This window comes from Pleurodeles waltl, chromosome 3_1 (genome assembly GCF_031143425.1).
Source record: "Pleurodeles waltl isolate 20211129_DDA chromosome 3_1, aPleWal1.hap1.20221129, whole genome shotgun sequence".
Lineage (NCBI taxonomy): Eukaryota > Metazoa > Chordata > Amphibia > Caudata > Salamandridae > Pleurodeles > Pleurodeles waltl.
Genome location: NC_090440.1, coordinates 641915973 through 641934662, shown reverse-complemented (window position 1 = coordinate 641934662; position 18690 = coordinate 641915973). Strand labels below are relative to the sequence as shown.

Here is an 18690-nt window from a genome sequence, read left to right as displayed (position 1 = left end):
TGGCACAAGAAAATCTCTTAGATTTCGTTGTGCCATTTTGTTTGCCCTCCCCTTCCCTAACGGAGGAACACCCCCTTTGCATACATTATGACTGACACAGGGATCATGTAGCGCAAAGCGTTACAAAGTAGAGCAATACATGCATTGAACCACTTAGTAAATATGGAACAGCGTTTTTGGCCTTACTGGGTTACATTTGCATAAAACAATTGCTTAAATGTGGCACAAGGAGGCGCAAGGGGATATTAAATATGACATAGGTATCATCATAAACCCTTTTCAAGTTCTCTTTGGGAAGTGTCTGCTGTTCACACAGTCACTTAGTATTAAGGCTTCATGGATCAAGTAAAAGCAGTTTACCAACTCTTTGAACAGTGCAATAGAACAGTTCTCATATGTAATGGAAGCTATTTTCTCGTTACACATGATAGGAATTCCATTTAGTGCATATGGTGTTAATTTTTGTTTGTAAAGAATCAAGTTCATGGTAATAACATACCACAAATCTGTTGAGTTCCCTCTACAAAAATGGACATTTGAGAGCTTACATCAAAACTTAACCTCAAATGCTATGAGACAGATCATAAAACAAGTTTGACTGGCTCTATGCCATGTCCTGGTGGTATCTTAAAGCTAACACTTGGTGCAACACCTTTAGCACCGTATTATAAAAACAAGTTGTTAGAGATATGTGACAAAATTGTTTGTACATATTTGTTGTGTGGCAGTTTGTTGTGGTGGTGATGTGTTCTTTTTACAATACTTTGTTGCATTATTTGAATGTGATGCATCACCAGCACAACAAAACACTTCACAAAAAACATGGGCACATTAGAATCCTCGATTTATCATACAATGACAAAGGTGTTTGGAGCAAAGACGGTGTCTTGAAATCTATCCCCATATCTTAAACTATCATTGGAGTGCTCATTTTCATGTTTTGTTAACTTTCTACAAACAAGCACTTCTATGTTGATTTTCTGCTGCCAGTAGATAAGAACAATAATGCAGTAAATGCAATATTGAAACAAATCAGTCTTTCATGGTAGAATCTTATTGTATTTGTTACTGCCAATAGAAATGAAACGCTGCAACAAAACACCACATGCTTTACTGCGTTTGTTATTTGCTAACCTGTTCTGGCACTTTCATCACTGGAGATGGGGGTCAATATTCTTCAAATGTAATCAATTTCGTTTCTGCAAAAATGTTTGTGTAATAATATTTCAAGTGGTTTCCTTTACCTCTTTAAGAATTTTCTTTCATGCTATATTTACATTCATGCTGATTTTCCCTGCTGAAATATTTATGTTTCCCACCTTTGCTCCTCAACATGTTTACATTCTTAAATTATTTCCTTTGTGAAGTTTTACATCCTTGTTATATTTACTTAATTTAGTTAATTTTCCTCTTTCCTATTTTATTTCCATTATATATTTATGTATTTGAGTTATTTTCTCTCCTTTTTCTTTACATCTGTAGTATTTTTACATCCTTCACCTTTTCACATCCTTAAATTTATTTAAATGTTTTGATTACGTTCTTGCTGATTTTTTTATATTGTTGGTATTTTATTAGCCAAGTGGTTTTTCCTCCTTTTAACATCCTTTGTATTTTTACATCCTTGGTATTTTTGCTTCCTTGTATTTGGGTACAGCAGCTCAGCTTCTGGACTGTATCTTACATCATTTGCTAGCTCATTAGGCATAGGAACAGGAGAGAGTGAAACAGGGGCTAGAATAATAAGAGCATTACACATTGCAGCCAGGAATAAGCATACTAAGGAACAATGGCCCAGATATATGTTAACGTGGCGCAGCGCGGTGCTGTGCCAAAAATATCAGTGCCGTGCTGCACCCCGTTACTCAGAGGTGCGCCATCTCTAAAGGAATACGGCACACCCCTGCGTTTTCTACCTGCACTGGCGCTGAATTAAGCTGCATAACGTCAATGTGGGCATCCTTGCACCATAGTGCAAGGGTGTCTACGTTGAGGGGATAGATTGTTTTTGTGCAGGAAGGGTTCACTTCCTGCACATAAACAATGTTTAATGGCGATTTGGCATTTCTATGTGTGCTGCAAAATGCAGCACACATAGAAGTACCAAAGCATCATTTTGATTGATTGTTTATGTGCAGGAACGTGTCCCTTTCCTGCACGTAAACAATCGTCCCTGGCATTTTGCTTCTTCTATGTGTGCTGCAGAATGCAGCACATATAGAAAAAGCAAAAAAAGAGGAGGAATAAAACCATTTCTCCTTGTTTTGCCTTAGTTTTTGGCACTGCCTCAGGTTTACAACAACTCGTAAATCTGAAGCAGGATCAAATGCAATGGTTGTTGTGGTGGAACGTCCACCGCAACACCCATTGTACGCCCCTCTGATGCAGAAAACTGCATCTGAGTGGACCATATTTACAAGGAGGTGTAACGCCATAGAAAGGTGGTGCTAAACCTTCTTGTAAATATGGAGCAGTGCTAAGCACCACAGGAGCGTCACGAGATGTAACACTCCGGTGGCGTTAGAGGCTCTTAAATATGCTCCAATTTTCTAACAACCATAGCAATTGAAAAAAGAATAGTGTACTGGGCATTTCCTCTTGGGAAGCGAAATAGAGGATAGATGAAATGCATAGAACTACAAACAGTATTCTGGTACATACAATTTCTAAAATTCAAATTGTGTTTATTATTACATTGCCTCTTTTTCAAATAAGTGCTGTTTTTAATACATTTTAGGTGTTTAGATGTTTTTAGAGTTTTGATGAATAAACATTATGAAACATTATGTCTATTGCACTTGTGGTAACATATGTTTTATTTGGAGTAATGTTATTTCCACAAATATACTTTGTTGCATATCTTGAAAGCAACAAGTGGTGCAATCAAGTCATATCGATCCTGGATGTCAGTAGGCTGGAGGACACTGATTTATCTGAAGCTCTCAGCTAATGTATTATTTAAATTATAAACCATGTGGGGGGCGAGGTCTTGGCTATCAGCATCAGATTACAGGTTAAGTACAACAGCTACAACAGGAACACTGTATTATAAAAATATTTTCTTAGTGGCAAACATTATTGCAGGGCAGTTTCTTTAAGCTAAAGTAACATTACACTTTATTCTTTAATGCGCTATTATTAGCTTCCAGTGACCAGATTAACGATTTTCAGAAACTTTATAAGAGAAAGAGTGTATGACTTTGCAGACAGTATGGGATAGGTTTGAACATACCAGGAACCGGATAGGAAGCTGTGTGCAATTGTTTTTTCAACCAGCTTGCTCTGGGGTATACCTAAAAAGTACCTACTATTTTAAGAAGTGCTGACCAAGTACTTTGTTGTGCTTAGTACTTTCACAAGTCCAACTGCTATAATGTCCAGTTTGTACGACGGTTGCAATTCAGCAATGAAATCATAATATTAAATGCAAATTCTGTCTTTTTAGAAATTTAAAACAGAAAATGTAGCATTTGGGAACCTAGCCTCATGCTGTTTTTCAAAACATTTAAAGCATATTACCTTGCTTCAACTACCTTTCTAATTTGTTTTGTTTTTTTACCCTCATTTCTCATGCACGTCCCTAGTTAAGGACCTAAAGGCCTGATTTAAATCTTGGCGGCCAAATTACTTCATCACAACGGTGACGGATATCCCATCTGCCGAAATATAAATCCCATAGGATAGAATGGGATTTATATTTCAGAGGATGGGATATCTTTCACAGTTGAAATGGAGTAACTTATCCACCAAGATCTAAATCAGGTCCTAAGTCAGAAATGAATCACCCCACTAGGAAGTAAAGTTACTTCTGACGCCAATTAAATTATGTAAATTCATTAACAATTGTGTTCCCAATTCGGCAGAAATGACTGTTTAAATATCAGCTTTAAATGTCTTTTATACATTGCTTGCAAAGTCAGAGTAACATTTTTTAAAGTTACACTTATGTTGCCTCTGTTCCAATGCTCTACATTCTAAGGGGATGGTTTGAACTTTCTATGCTAAGAGGAGGACGGGAAAGGAGGCGCCCGACGAGCAGTCGAGCAGATCGTTGCAGGGAAAAGTGGAGACATGCAGCCCAAAAATGCCACAGGATACACCATACGGTCCTCTAGGCCTGCTTTTTCTCTGTTTTTGCTGCCATGAAGGTCATGGGTTACAGGGTACGACGGGGGGGCACTTGGTGCTCTCCGAACAATCTGGCCCACTTCCCGGCCCCATGGACTTCTGCTGCTTGGAAACTCACTCCTGCCAGTAATCTCATATTAGATGTTGTTGGCTGCTGACAGCTTTTGTAGCTAGGTGGCATCATTCTTGCTACCGCCTACCGATTTTCAGTGATTTTCAATGATATCGAAACTAATAATATTTTAAACATTTCTAATTGTTATTACCATCAAGTTGCCATTAAATGACCATTTTCGGCCAGCAAGTTCCAGCAATGGAATTAGAATGGCAAGGTGTCAAGGAAAGGAAAGAGTTTGGAAAGTGCTTGGCAGATGGTAGGCAGTCGGGCTTGTGAGAGCCCGTGACAGAGGTGCGATAGAATTGTGGAGTGCTATATCAGATGCAGCACTTATTGATTTTAGCATGCCAGAACGTCTATTAAAAGAATCTGGGACCAGGAAAGTGAATAGAGGTTGGAGGAAAGTGGCCTCATTAGAGCTCTGTCAAAGCCAAAAGCTGGTGTGGCTGGAACGGTAGTGCAGTGAGTTTAGGTCTTGCTGGCTTAGTTGAGCTCACGGAATTGCAGAAGCATTCCGTCTAGCATCGGATGAGTCTTGCAGCCCAGCTGAGCTTCCTTCCAGCACTGTCCAAGTTTGGCTTAGGGGGTGTTTGTTTTTCGTTGTGGCCCTTGGTTCCCCCTTGGAAGCCCACGTATACCCTCTGGTTGATTTCTTGATAAAATATGCTGCTCTCTGCACTGCATTGCATTGTGCCGCCCAATTATAGACTCTGGATTAATGGGCCTCTTACTCCTATGACAGCAAATACCAGAGCTTAACCTACTTATTTTAAAAGTTTTGGCATATTAATGGCCTTCTGTGTCAGCTTCTGTCAGCCCCTGTTGCTTCAGTGCCAGGAGAGGTTTGCCTACTATTTAGAAGATAAGGCAGAGGTGCGGCCAGGAGTGTAGCACTTTAGTTGGCCTGATTTGTCCTAGGAAGTTGGGTCAAGGTATTTTATGGGCAAACAATGACATTAAAGAAAGTGCACTCTGGGTGTGTGATTCCTTCTAACCCCTCCCAGAAATCTAACTAAAGGATGTCCGTTGGTGTTAACAGAAGTTCCCAGCAGCAACTCTAGTTTAATCTTCCATTTCTGGCTTCTTTTGGAGAATGCATAACGTTATCTTTCAGGAGGGGGGAGAGAGTCTTGTTCCTTTTATCCTTTATCTTTATTTCTGGCTACTGATTAATCGCCCAGCCCAGTCAAGTTCAAGTTCAAAACAGAACAGTGACCTCTTGGGGTTTCTGGTAGCTGTCAGTGACTATGGAGGCACAGATCTTTTTTCCACTGCACTACCTATGGAGAAAAGGTCAGCAATAGCTTTATCAGTATCTACTCTAGGGACAAATCCTATTGAAAGTGGCATAAGAGAACATCTTCCATTTCCTCAAATTCTCCCTCAGAAGAGGGATTGTTGTGGGGATCCCCGTGTAGAGAGAGCTGATTCAAGTGATTAAGCTGTTAAAGTTGTGTACAAGGAGGTGCTATTTGAGGAGGATTGCACATCACCCAATATTGATGCTGACTTTCAAGTAGGGGGAAGGTCAGTTGCTTCAAATAGCTGCTGCCTCGAAAAAGTGTTGGACAATGGGGTTCTAGAAAATATAAATCCATCTATCCGGCCCTCACCATTTCCTCCCCTTTACTGTAGCTCTTCTTTTGGGGGGGGGGTCTGTTTTTGGTTCAGACTATGATATCTTTCTTTGAAGTTCACAACCGGCAGTGGAGAGGGTGGTATTTCATCAAATATCATTTTGTATTTAAAGAGTTTTATTTTCCATATTGTCTTTATTAGAAAAATATTTAGTAAATTCTGACCATGTTTTAGAAATTATGTCATAAATGTTCTACAAGGTGCAGAATGTAAATATGGCAGGTCTCTCAAACTTGAATCTAGACATGAATTCTTGTAAGGCAAGTGTAAATCCCATTTGTAACCCAGTATTAGCTGAGCCTATTGGAGGAGTATGGGATGCCTTTGTTCAAGCTGAAAAGCCACTGAGATGTGTAGGGTATGCTAAAAATGGTTTTATTCACGATAATGATTAGTTGTGCTTAAATATGTTGTTTAGGGACTCTAAAAAAAAATCTTCTGACTAAACTAAGGCAGAGATTTTCCCTATGTTCAAAAAAAGGATTAGTGTCTCCGTCGAAAGTTGTACCTGAAGAGAGGTTTAAAACTAATTCTTCTTCTTTAGTGTCACATAGCACCGATCAGGTGGCAAACAGCTAAAACGCTGAGCTCAAAGGTTGAATCTAAGGTTGAGCCACTTCTGTAGAGACAGAAGGCCTCAGTAAAGAAAAGGAAGACCAAACAATTTAGAATAATTTCTAAGCGTAAAATAGAAAAACTTTACTTTCCCCATATCCTTGATGTTACAAATGGGGTCTTTGGTTGGCAGGCAGGTGACCCCCTGTCCAAGCAAGGACCCTCACTCTTGTCAGGGTAAAAGAGAATCACCCTCAGCTAACCCCCACTCTCCCCCTTGGTAGCTTGCCACGAGCAGTAGGCTTAACTTCAGAGTGCTAGGTTTGAAGTATGTGTACCAACACACACAGTAATTTAATGAAAACACTACAAAATGACACAACACAGGTTTAGAAAAATAGAAAATATTTATCTAAACAAAATGAGACCAAAACAACAAAAATCCACAATACACAAGTCAAGTTATCACTAAAAATGCAAAAAGAGTCTTCATGTAATTTTAAACACAACGCTAACGCTGTTAGCGTGAAAATGGACCTTGGGTGCGTCAAAAATAACCCCGCATGGGCAAGTGTGTGTCAAAAAGGGCTTGCAATGCGTCGATTTCACTCACTCACGAGACCTTGTGAAGATTCTCCTTCAGTCGGTTTGGCATGCGTTGTTTCTTCTCTCCGCAGGAGAGCAATGCATTGATCCGGTCAGCACTCTCAGGTCTAGGCAGGCCTTGCGTTGCTTTTACATGCCCAGTGTTGTTTGCATCAGAAATTCAGCCACACGATGGTCCAAAAAACACTCATCGCTGGGTTGCGATCTCACCAGCCTCTGTCAGCGATGATGCGCGTCATTCCCCTAGCTCTGGGCGTTGATCTTCCTGTCGCCTTGCAGGTGAGCAATGATTTTCAGCCACGAAGCTGGTGGCGTGTCAATTTTTCAGCCGCAGATCGGAGACGCGTTGATCTTTTCCCCGCACAGTGGTCGCTGCGTGAATTTCTCACTCTTAGGCTGCCAGCTTCTCCTTTCAGGGTCCCAATAACTGGATGGGCACCACTCTCAAGAGACTCCAGTTGCTGGCAGAGAGAAGTCTTTGCTGTCCCTGAGACTTCAAACAAAAGGAGGCAAGCTCTAAATCAAGCCCTTGGAGAGTTCTTCACAAGAAGGAAGGCAACACAAATTCCAGTGTTTGTCCTCTAGCACAGGCTGAAGCAACAACTGCAGGATGGCTCCACAAAGCATAGTCACAGCCAAGGCAGCTCTTCTTCCTCACTTCTTCAGCTCTTCTCCATACAGAGGTTCCTCTTGGTTTTCAGAAGTGTTCTAAAATCTGTGGTTTTGGATGCCCTTTTTATACCCATTTTGCCCTTTGAAGTAGGCCTACTTCAAAGCAAAGTCTCTCTTGTTTGTGAAATCCTTCCTTGCCCAGGCCAGGCCCCAGACACACACCTGGGAGTTGGAGATTGTATTGTGTGAGGGCAGGCATGGCCCTTTCAGGTGTGAGTCACCACTTCTCCCCTCTCTCCTAGCACAGATGTCCCATCAGGAAATGCAGACTACACCCCAGCTCCCTTTGTGTCACTGTCTAGTGAGAGGTGCAACCAGCCCAACTGTCAAAATGACCCAGACAGGGAATCCACAAACAGGCAGAGTCACAGAAATGGTTTAAGCAACAAAATGCTCACTTTATAAAAGTGGAATTTTCAAACACACAATCTTAAAATCAACTTTACTAAAAGATATTGCTTTAAATTGTGAGCTCAGAGACCCCCGCTGGTGTATTCCCTGTCTGGGTAATCAATTTGATGTCACGTTAGAAGAGGGGAACAAACTAGGTAAATAGCATGATGGTAACATGAAGAATTGTAAGATCTGATGGGGAGATTTTAGTGTTAACCATTATGAGCTTTTAGCATCCAATGTATTGAGTGCTGAGGTAGATGAGACACTGAGGATTCCAGAGTGGTTTCACTGAATTAGAATGGAGATTTAAGGAAACTCATGAACTAACTAACCATTTGAAGGTGAGTGCTCATGCACATGGCAATAATTGATTTTAATCTGTCAGATTATATTATGATAACAAATCGTTTGGGCTTTGAAGTCTGCCCGGGAGTAAAATGTGAGCATCACGTCTTCTGCGACAGCTTTAGAGTGGAGCACATAGTTCAACCAATTGTATTGTATTGTATTGTATTGAGTATTTATAAAGCGCATTCCGGCCCAAGGGCATCGAAGCGCTAACTGGGTGAGGCAAAAGAACTAGGCCGAAGAACTCCCAAACTTATTGAGGAAACAGCCAGGTCTTGACCAGTTTCCTAAAAGTTAAATAATTATGTTCTTGCCTTATATTCAATGGTAGAGAGTTCCACATTTTAGCATCTGCAATAGTAAATGCTCTATCTCCCCATTTTACTTTCTTGGTACGGGCTGTTTGAATTTGATAGGCACCGGCCGAACGCAACAGCCGATTCGGCCTATGCCATTTCAACTTGGTGGTTAGTGTTGTAGGCCCAATCCCATGGACCACCTTGTGAGTGATGCAGAGAGCCTTAAAAGAAAGCCGATGGATGACAAGCAGCCAGTGTAGATCTTTTAGGCCCCTCTTAACAGAGGCCCCACGAGGCAATTTTAATACCAGCCTGGCAGCAGTATTCTGCATCAGCTGAAGTCTGTGCAAAGATTCTTTATCCAAATTAAGTAAGAGCGCATTCCCATAATCCAATCTGGAAATGACCAGAGCCAAAATGACGGTGGTTCTACTGGTCTGAGGAATAAAAGGGAGATTTTTTTTTAATTTCTTCATCGTCCACAGACAGGACTTAATTGTCAGATTGACCTGAGGTTTAAATGACAGTTGCTCATCGAATACTACTCCAAAATTTCTTGAGTTAGACCGTGGAACAGGAAGCGTCCCACACTCTTCAGGCCACCAGCTAGAGGTCCAATGTACCCTGTCAATTCCAAAGCACAAAATCTCGTTTTTTTCACAGTTGAGTTTCAACCAGTTGGACTTCATCCAGTGACTGACCGCTGTCATACAGGCGTTGAAGCGGATAGCCACTTCTTCAAGATCATTATCAATAGGGATAATGATTTGAGTATCATCAGCATAAGAAGTAGGAATGAAGCCAAAAGAACGAACCAGCTCTGCCAGCGGTGCCACGTACATGTTAAACAGCGTCGGGCTCAAAGAAGAGCCCTGAGGGACCCCACACGGCAAAAGGTAGGAAAAAGATCTAAAATCACCACAGCTAACTGTGGCCCACCTGTCAAATAAAAAAGATTCAATCAGTTTGAGAGCCTGGTCTCTAAAGCCTGCCTGATATAAGCGGTCTAGCAGGATATGGGGAGCAATGGTGTCAAATGCTGCCGACAAGTCCAATAACACCAGAAAGACCCCCTGCCCCTTATCCACCAATCTACGTATAGTATCTGATGATGCAATGAGAGCAGATTCGGTGCTGTGGGATTTCCGAAAACCATGTTGCGAGCTGTCCAAGCCTTTAGAAACAGACAGGAAATCAACCAATTCCTTATTAAGATGCTTTTCCAAAATTTTGGCCGCATAGGGGAGAAGGGCTATAGGACGTAAGTTCGTCAAGTCATCAGGTTTACCCGCTGCCTTCTTTTTTAGCGGAATGATAGTAGCTTCTTTCCAAACCCTAGGGTAAAGACCCGATGCTAGCACTTCCTGAAAAATAGGGGCCAGCATAGAAACCACTAGCTCTGGTACTAATTGGAGAATATCCGGGGGGCAGGGATCCATAGGGGAGCCCGATTTGCCTTCCAGGAGCAGTTTACACAGAGCCTCCAAAGAGGGCATCTTAAAATTTGAAAGTAAAAAAGGCTTGTCTGGCGCCCCGTTGGTGATCACCTCAGGGTGCGGAAGACCAGTCAGCCGGGGGGATGGGCTAGCTAATGTCTCATCCAACCTAAAGCGGGAATAAATGTCTAGCACCTTACATTCAAAAAATTTAGCTACTTTATTACAGAAATCTTGAGAATTTTCTACTCTGGGAGAGCCTAACGGAGTAGTGAGAATGTTGACAGTTTTGAATAGTTCTCTGGAAGAGTTAGCTGCTTCATTAATTTTGCATGTAAAATAGACCGATTTGGCTACCTGACAGGCTTTTTTGTAAGTGTGGAGTGCGAGCTTAAGATCCGCCCTCTCGGCTTCGCCAAGGCTGAGTTTCCAGCAGCGCTCTTTCTGCCGGTATTTCCTCTGTAGGATTTTAAGGGCTTGAGAAAACCAGGGTTGATAAGTGTGAGAAGGTAGCCTCTTTCTAGCCTTGTTACCCCCACTTTTGGCCTGTTTGTGAGTGTATGTCAGGGTGTTTGTCACTGTTTTCACTGTCTCACTGGGATCCTGATAGCCAGGCCTCAGTGCTCATAGTGAAAACACCATGTTTTCAGTATGGTTGTTATGTGTCACTGGGATCCTGCTAGTCAGGACCCCAGTGCTCATAGGTTTGTGGCCTATATGTATGTGTCACTGGGACCCTGTCACACAGGGTCCCAGTGCTCATAGGTGTGCATGTATATGTTCCCTGTGTGGTGCCTAACTGTCTCACTGAGGCTCTGCTAACCAGAACCTCAGTGGTTATGCTCTCTCATTACTTTCAAATTGTCACTAACAGGCTAGTGACCAATTTTACCAATTTACATTGGCTTACTGGAACACCCTTATAATTCCCTAGTATATGGTACTGAGGTACCCAGGGTATTGGGGTTCCAGGAGATCCCTATGGGCTGCAGCATTTCTTTTGCCACCCATAGGGAGCTCTGACAATTCTTACACAGGCCTGCCACTGCAGCCTGAGTGAAATAACGTCCACGTTATTTCACAGCCATTTTACACTGCACTTAAGTAACTTATAAGTCACCTATATGTCTAACCTTTAACTGGTAAAGGTTAGGTGCAAAGTTACTTAGTGTGAGGGCACCCTGGCACTAGCCAAGGTGCCCCCACATTGTTCAGAGCCAATTCACTGAACTTTGTGAGTGCGGGGACACCATTACACGCGTGCACTACATATAGGTCACTACCTATATGTAGCTTCACCATGGTAACTCCGAATATGGCCATGTAACATGTCTATGATCATGGAATTGCCCCCTCTATGCCATCCTGGCATTGTTGGTACAATTCCATGATCCCAGTGGTCTGTAGCACAGACCCTGGTACTGCCAGACTGCCCTTCCTGGGGTTTCTCTGCAGCTGCTGCTGCTGCCAACCCCTCAGACAGGCAGCTGCCCTCCTGGGGTCCAGCCAGGCCTGGCCCAGGATGGCAGAACAAAGAACTTCCTCTGAGAGAGGGTGTGACACCCTCTCCCTTTGGAAAATGGTGTGAAGGCAGGGGAGGAGTAGCCTCCCCCAGCCTCTGGAAATGCTTTGTTGGGCACAGATGTGCCCAATTCTGCATAAGCCAGTCTACACCGGTTCAGGGACCCCTTAGCCCCTGCTCTGGCGCGAAACTGGACAAAGGAAAGGGGAGTGACCACTCCCCTGACCTGCACCTCCCCTGGGAGGTGTCCAGAGCTCCTCCAGTGTGCTCCAGACCTCTGCCATCTTGGAAACAGAGGTGCTGCTGGCACACTGGACTGCTCTGAGTGGCCAGTGCCACCAGGTGACGTCAGAGACTCCTGCTGATAGGCTCCTTCAGGTGTTAGTAGCCTTTCCTCTCTCCTAGGTAGCCAAACCCTCTTTTCTGGCTATTTAGGGTCTCTGTCTCTGGGGAAACTGTAGATAACGAATGCATGAGCTCAGCCGAGTTCCTCTGCATCTCCCTCTTCACCTTCTGATAAGGAATCGACCGCTGACCGCGCTGGAAGCCTGCAAACCTGCAACATAGTAGCAAAGACGACTACTGCAACTCTGTAACGCTGATCCTGCCGCCTTCTCGACTGTTTTCCTGCTTGTGCATGCTGTGGGGGTAGTCTGCCTCCTCTCTGCACCAGAAGCTCCGAAGAAATCTCCCGTGGGTCGACGGAATCTTCCCCCTGCAACCGCAGGCACCAAAAAGCTGCATTTCCGGTCCCTTGGGTCTCCTCTCAGCACGACGAGCGAGGTCCCTCGAATCCAGCGACACCGTCCAAGTGACCCCCACAGTCCAGTGACTCTTCAGCCCAAGTTTGGTGGAGGTAAGTCCTTGCCTCACCTCGCTGGGCTGCATTGCTGGGAACCGCGACTTTGCAAGCTTCTCCGGCCCCTGTGCACTTCCGGCGGAAATCCTTCGTGCACAGCCAAGCCTGGGTCCACGGCACTCTAACCTGCATTGCACGACTTTCTAAGTTGGTCTCCGGCGACGTGGGACTCCTTTGTGCAACTTCGGCGAGCACCGTTTCACGCATCCTCGTAGTGCCTGTTTCTGGCACTTCTCCGGGTGCTACCTGCTTCAGCGAGGGCTCCTTGTCTTGCTCGACGTCCCCTCTCTCTGCAGGTCCAATTTGCGACCTCCTGGTCCCTCCTGGGCCCCAGCAGCGTCCAAAAACGCCAAACGCACGATTTGCGTGTAGCAAGGCTTGTTGGCGTCCATCCGGCGGGAAAACACTTCTGCACGACTCTCCAAGGCGTGGGGAATCCATCCTCCAAAGGGGAAGTCTCTAGCCCTTGTCGTTCCTGCAGTATTCACAGTTCTTCCGCCTAGTAAGAGCTTCTTTGCACCAACCGCTGGCATTTCTTGGGCATCTGCCCATCTCCGAGCTGCTTGTGACTTTTGGACTTGGTCCCCTTGTTCCACAGGTACCTTCAGACAGGAATCCATCGTTGTTGCATTGCTGATTTGTGTTTTCTTTGCATTCTCCCTCTAACACGACTATTTTGTCCTTAGGGGAACTTTGGTGCACTTTGCACTCACTTTTCAGGGTCTTGGGGAGGGTTATTTTTCTAACTCTCACTATTTTCTAATAGTCCCAGCGACCCTCTACAAGGTCACATAGGTTTGGGGTCCATTCGTGGTTCGCATTCCACTTCTGGAGTATATGGTTTGTGTTGCCCCTATCCCTATGTTTCCCCATTGCATCCTATTGTAACTATACATTGTTTGCACTGTTTTCTAAGACTATACTGCATATTTTTGCTATTGTGTATATATATCTTGTGTATATTTCCTATCCTCTCACTGAGGGTACACTCTAAGATACTTTGGCATATTGTCATAAAAATAAAGTACCTTTATTTTTAGTATAACTGTGTATTGTGTTTTCTTATGATATTGTGCATATGACACTAAGTGGTACTGTAGTAGCTTCACACGTCTCCTAGTTCAGCCTAAGCTGCTCTGCTAAGCTACCATTATCTATCAGCCTAAGCTGCTAGACACCCTATACACTAATAAGGGATAACTGGGCCTGGTGCAAGGTGCAAGTACCCCTTGGTACTCACTACAAGCCAGTCCAGCCTCCTACATTGGTTGTGCAGTGGTGGGATAAGTGCTTTGAGACTACTTACCACTCTTGTCATTGTACTTTTCATAAGAGAAAAATATACAAAACAAGGTCAGTGTATATACACATAGCCAAAAAGTTTTGCATTTCCTCTTTTCACTCTTTTCTAAGTGCTGAAAAGTACTTCTAAACTTTCAAAAAGTTCTTAAAAGTTTAAAAAGTTTTTTTCTGTCTTTCCAAAAAGTTCTGAAAACTTTTTTCTCTTTGTCTATCACTTTAATTCTCTCTAAAAATGTCTGGCACAGGCCAAAAAGTTGAACTGGCCAAACTGGCATATGATCACCTTAGCTGGAAAGGAGCAAGGAGTCTCTGCATAGAGAGAGGTTTGAGTGTAGGGAAGAATCCTTCCTTAGAACTGTTAATTAATATGCTTAGAGTACAGGATAAGGCCATAAGTGCCCAATCTGTAGAAAAAGTAGCTAATGGTTCTCAATCTGATCCAGGGACTCCCCCAGGAAAAGGTTCAGGAAAGAAACTTCTCAGCCTGCCCATTACTAGACAGTCTAGCATAGTTGGTACAGAGGTTGAATCACATCATACTGATGATGTGCTCTCACATTATGCTGGTAGCCAAGCTGTTAGGGTGCCCCTTGTAAGGGACAGGTCTCCTTCTGTTCATTCCCATCATACCTCTGTGTCTAGAAATGTCCCTCCCACCCACCCTGATGACAGATTGTTAGAAAGGGAGCTCAATAGATTGAGAGTGGAACAAACCAGACTGAAGCTCAAGAAGCAACAGCTGGATTTGGATAGACAGTCTTTAGAAATAGAGAGGGAAAGACAGAAGTTGGGTTTAGATACCCATGGTGGCAGCAGCAGTATTCCCCATAGTCATCCTGCAAAAGAGCATGATTCCAGGAATCTGCACAAGATAGTTCCCCCTTATAAGGAGGGGGATGACATTAACAAGTGGTTTGCTGCACTTGAGAGGGCCTGTGCTGTACAGGATGTCCCTCAAAGGCAGTGGGCTGCTATCCTATGGCTATCATTTAGTGGAAAAGGTAGGGATAGGCTCCTTACTGTGAAAGAAAATGATGCCAATAATTTTACAGTTCTTAAGAATGCACTCCTGGATGGTTATGGCTTAACCACTGAACAGTACAGGATAAAGTTCAGAGAGACCAAAAAGGAGTCTTCACAAGACTGGGTTGATTTCATTGACCATTCAGTGAAGGCCTTGGAGGGGTGGTTACATGGCAGTAAAGTTACTGATTATGAAAGCCTGTATAACACAATCCTGAGAGAGCATATACTTAATAATTGTGTGTCTGATTTGTTGCACCAGTACCTGGTAGACTCTGATCCTACCTCTCCCCAAGAATTGGGAAAGAAGGCAGACAAATGGGTCAGAACAAGGGTGAACAGAAAAGTTCATACAGGGGGTGACAAAGATGGCAATAAGAAGAAAGATGGTGAAAAATCTCAAGATAAGCATGGGGATAAGGGTAAAACCAAAGATCCCACTTCAAATCTTAAACACTCTTCAGAGGGTGGGGATAAAACAAATTCTTCCTCTTCTTCCCAACCTGCACACATTAAAAAGCCTTGGTGCTTTGTGTGTAAAAATAGAGGCCATAGGCCAGGGGATAAGTCCTGTCCAGGTAAACCCCCTGAGCCTACCACCACTAATACATCAAGCTCTAGTGCCCCTAGCAGTAGTGGTACTAGTGGTGGGACTGCTGGCAACAGTCAAGCAAAGGGTGTAGTTGGGTTCACTTATGGGTCCATAGTGGAAACTGATGTAATCAGTCCCAAGACAGTTTCTGTCACACCTAGTGGCATTGGCCTTGCCACACTGGCTGCTTGTCCCCTTACAATGGATAAGTACAGGCAGACAGTTTCAATAAATGGTGTTGAGGCCTTGGCCTACAGGGACACAGGTGCCAGTTTCACTTTGGTGACTGAAAACCTAGTGCCTCCTGAACAACACATCATTGGACAACAGTATAAGATTATTGATGTCCATAACTCCACTAAGTTTCTTCCCTTAGCTATAATTCAGTTTAGTTGGGGTGGAGTTACTGGCCCTAAGCAGGTGGTGGTATCACCTAGCTTACCTGTAGACTGTCTCTTAGGTAATGACCTAGAGGCCTCAGGTTGGGCTGATGTAGAGTTTTATGCCCATGCAGCCATGCTGGGCATCCCTGAGGAATTGTTCCCTCTCATTTCAAGTGAAATGAAAAAGCAAAGGAGAGAAGGCCTGAAAACTCAGGATCCCTCTCCATCAACAGGTAAAGAGGGTATCACAGTATCCCCTAACCACCCTACCATTCAGGATACCATTCCTGTGGTGGGAGAAACCTCTCCTGGGGTGGCACCTGTTCCAAGGGAATCATCAGCTGGCAAAGCTGGACTCCCTGAGGTGGAAGTACCTCTCTGTGGGATAACTAACATTGGTGAGAAAAACAGCACCATTTTAGTTAAAATGGAGCATCCCTCCAAACCTCCCAGAGAAACTTTAGTGCAGAAACCCTGCACTACCTCACAACACTTACGACAGCATCCCTGCCCTAGTGTGGAGCTCATAGGACAGCATCCCTGCCCTGCTCCAACTCAAGAGAAACAGCATCCCTGTTCTCTCTTCCAGCCAAATGGACAAAGTTTTTGCCCAGCTATGGCTTTACTGAGACAGCATCCCTGTCTGGCATTTCCATCATTACAAATAGGTTCAGTGGATAATTCCCACTGCTCTAAACTAAAACTTACTGATATAAACTCTGAAAATACATCTTCACATTGTTGGTTAGCTAAAAAACTTCAAACAGGGTGGTTTACATCCCCACAGGGAAGTAACCATATAGTGGATGATAAAGGGAGTAACCAGTCTATTGCAGAGCTACTCTCTACTTATCACCACTTAGACAATAAAGTCTCAACTGGCCAAGGTTAGCCTTATTGTCCTTCGTTTGGGGGGGGGTTGTGTGAGAAGGTAGCCTCTTTCTAGCCTTGTTACCCCCACTTTTGGCCTGTTTGTGAGTGTATGTCAGGGTGTTTGTCACTGTTTTCACTGTCTCACTGGGATCCTGATAGCCAGGCCTCAGTGCTCATAGTGAAAACACCATGTTTTCAGTATGGTTGTTATGTGTCACTGGGATCCTGCTAGTCAGGACCCCAGTGCTCATAGGTTTGTGGCCTATATGTATGTGTCACTGGGACCCTGTCACACAGGGTCCCAGTGCTCATAGGTGTGCATGTATATGTTCCCTGTGTGGTGCCTAACTGTCTCACTGAGGCTCTGCTAACCAGAACCTCAGTGGTTATGCTCTCTCATTACTTTCAAATTGTCACTAACAGGCTAGTGACCAATTTTACCAATTTACATTGGCTTACTGGAACACCCTTATAATTCCCTAGTATATGGTACTGAGGTACCCAGGGTATTGGGGTTCCAGGAGATCCCTATGGGCTGCAGCATTTCTTTTGCCACCCATAGGGAGCTCTGACAATTCTTACACAGGCCTGCCACTGCAGCCTGAGTGAAATAACGTCCACGTTATTTCACAGCCATTTTACACTGCACTTAAGTAACTTATAAGTCACCTATATGTCTAACCTTTAACTGGTAAAGGTTAGGTGCAAAGTTACTTAGTGTGAGGGCACCCTGGCACTAGCCAAGGTGCCCCCACATTGTTCAGAGCCAATTCACTGAACTTTGTGAGTGCGGGGACACCATTACACGCGTGCACTACATATAGGTCACTACCTATATGTAGCTTCACCATGGTAACTCCGAATATGGCCATGTAACATGTCTATGATCATGGAATTGCCCCCTCTATGCCATCCTGGCATTGTTGGTACAATTCCATGATCCCAGTGGTCTGTAGCACAGACCCTGGTACTGCCAGACTGCCCTTCCTGGGGTTTCTCTGCAGCTGCTGCTGCTGCCAACCCCTCAGACAGGCAGCTGCCCTCCTGGGGTCCAGCCAGGCCTGGCCCAGGATGGCAGAACAAAGAACTTCCTCTGAGAGAGGGTGTGACACCCTCTCCCTTTGGAAAATGGTGTGAAGGCAGGGGAGGAGTAGCCTCCCCCAGCCTCTGGAAATGCTTTGTTGGGCACAGATGTGCCCAATTCTGCATAAGCCAGTCTACACCGGTTCAGGGACCCCTTAGCCCCTGCTCTGGCGCGAAACTGGACAAAGGAAAGGGGAGTGACCACTCCCCTGACCTGCACCTCCCCTGGGAGGTGTCCAGAGCTCCTCCAGTGTGCTCCAGACCTCTGCCATCTTGGAAACAGAGGTGCTGCTGGCACACTGGACTGCTCTGAGTGGCCAGTGCCACCAGGTGACGTCAGAGACTCCTGCTGATAGGCTCCTTCAGGTGTTAGTAGCCTTTCCTCTCTCCTAGGTAGCCAAACCCTCTTTTCTGGCTATTTAGGGTCTCTGTCTCTGGGGAAACTGTAGATAACGAATGCATGAGCTCAGCCGAGTTCCTCTGCATCTCCCTCTTCACCTTCTGATAAGGAATCGACCGCTGACCGCGCTGGAAGCCTGCAAACCTGCAACATAGTAGCAAAGACGACTACTGCAACTCTGTAACGCTGATCCTGCCGCCTTCTCGACTGTTTTCCTGCTTGTGCATGCTGTGGGGGTAGTCTGCCTCCTCTCTGCACCAGAAGCTCCGAAGAAATCTCCCGTGGGTCGACGGAATCTTCCCCCTGCAACCGCAGGCACCAAAAAGCTGCATTTCCGGTCCCTTGGGTCTCCTCTCAGCACGACGAGCGAGGTCCCTCGAATCCAGCGACACCGTCCAAGTGACCCCCACAGTCCAGTGACTCTTCAGCCCAAGTTTGGTGGAGGTAAGTCCTTGCC

The 18690-nt window shown here is 44.5% G+C and overlaps 1 protein-coding gene across 1 annotated transcript in view; it reads left to right on the top strand.

Annotated features, from left to right (window-relative positions):
- Nucleotides 1-18690, top strand: part of LOC138284407 (mucin-2-like) — a 1933778-nt gene that overhangs the window by 344680 nt on the left and 1570408 nt on the right. The gene's annotated exons all lie outside the window — the stretch shown is intronic.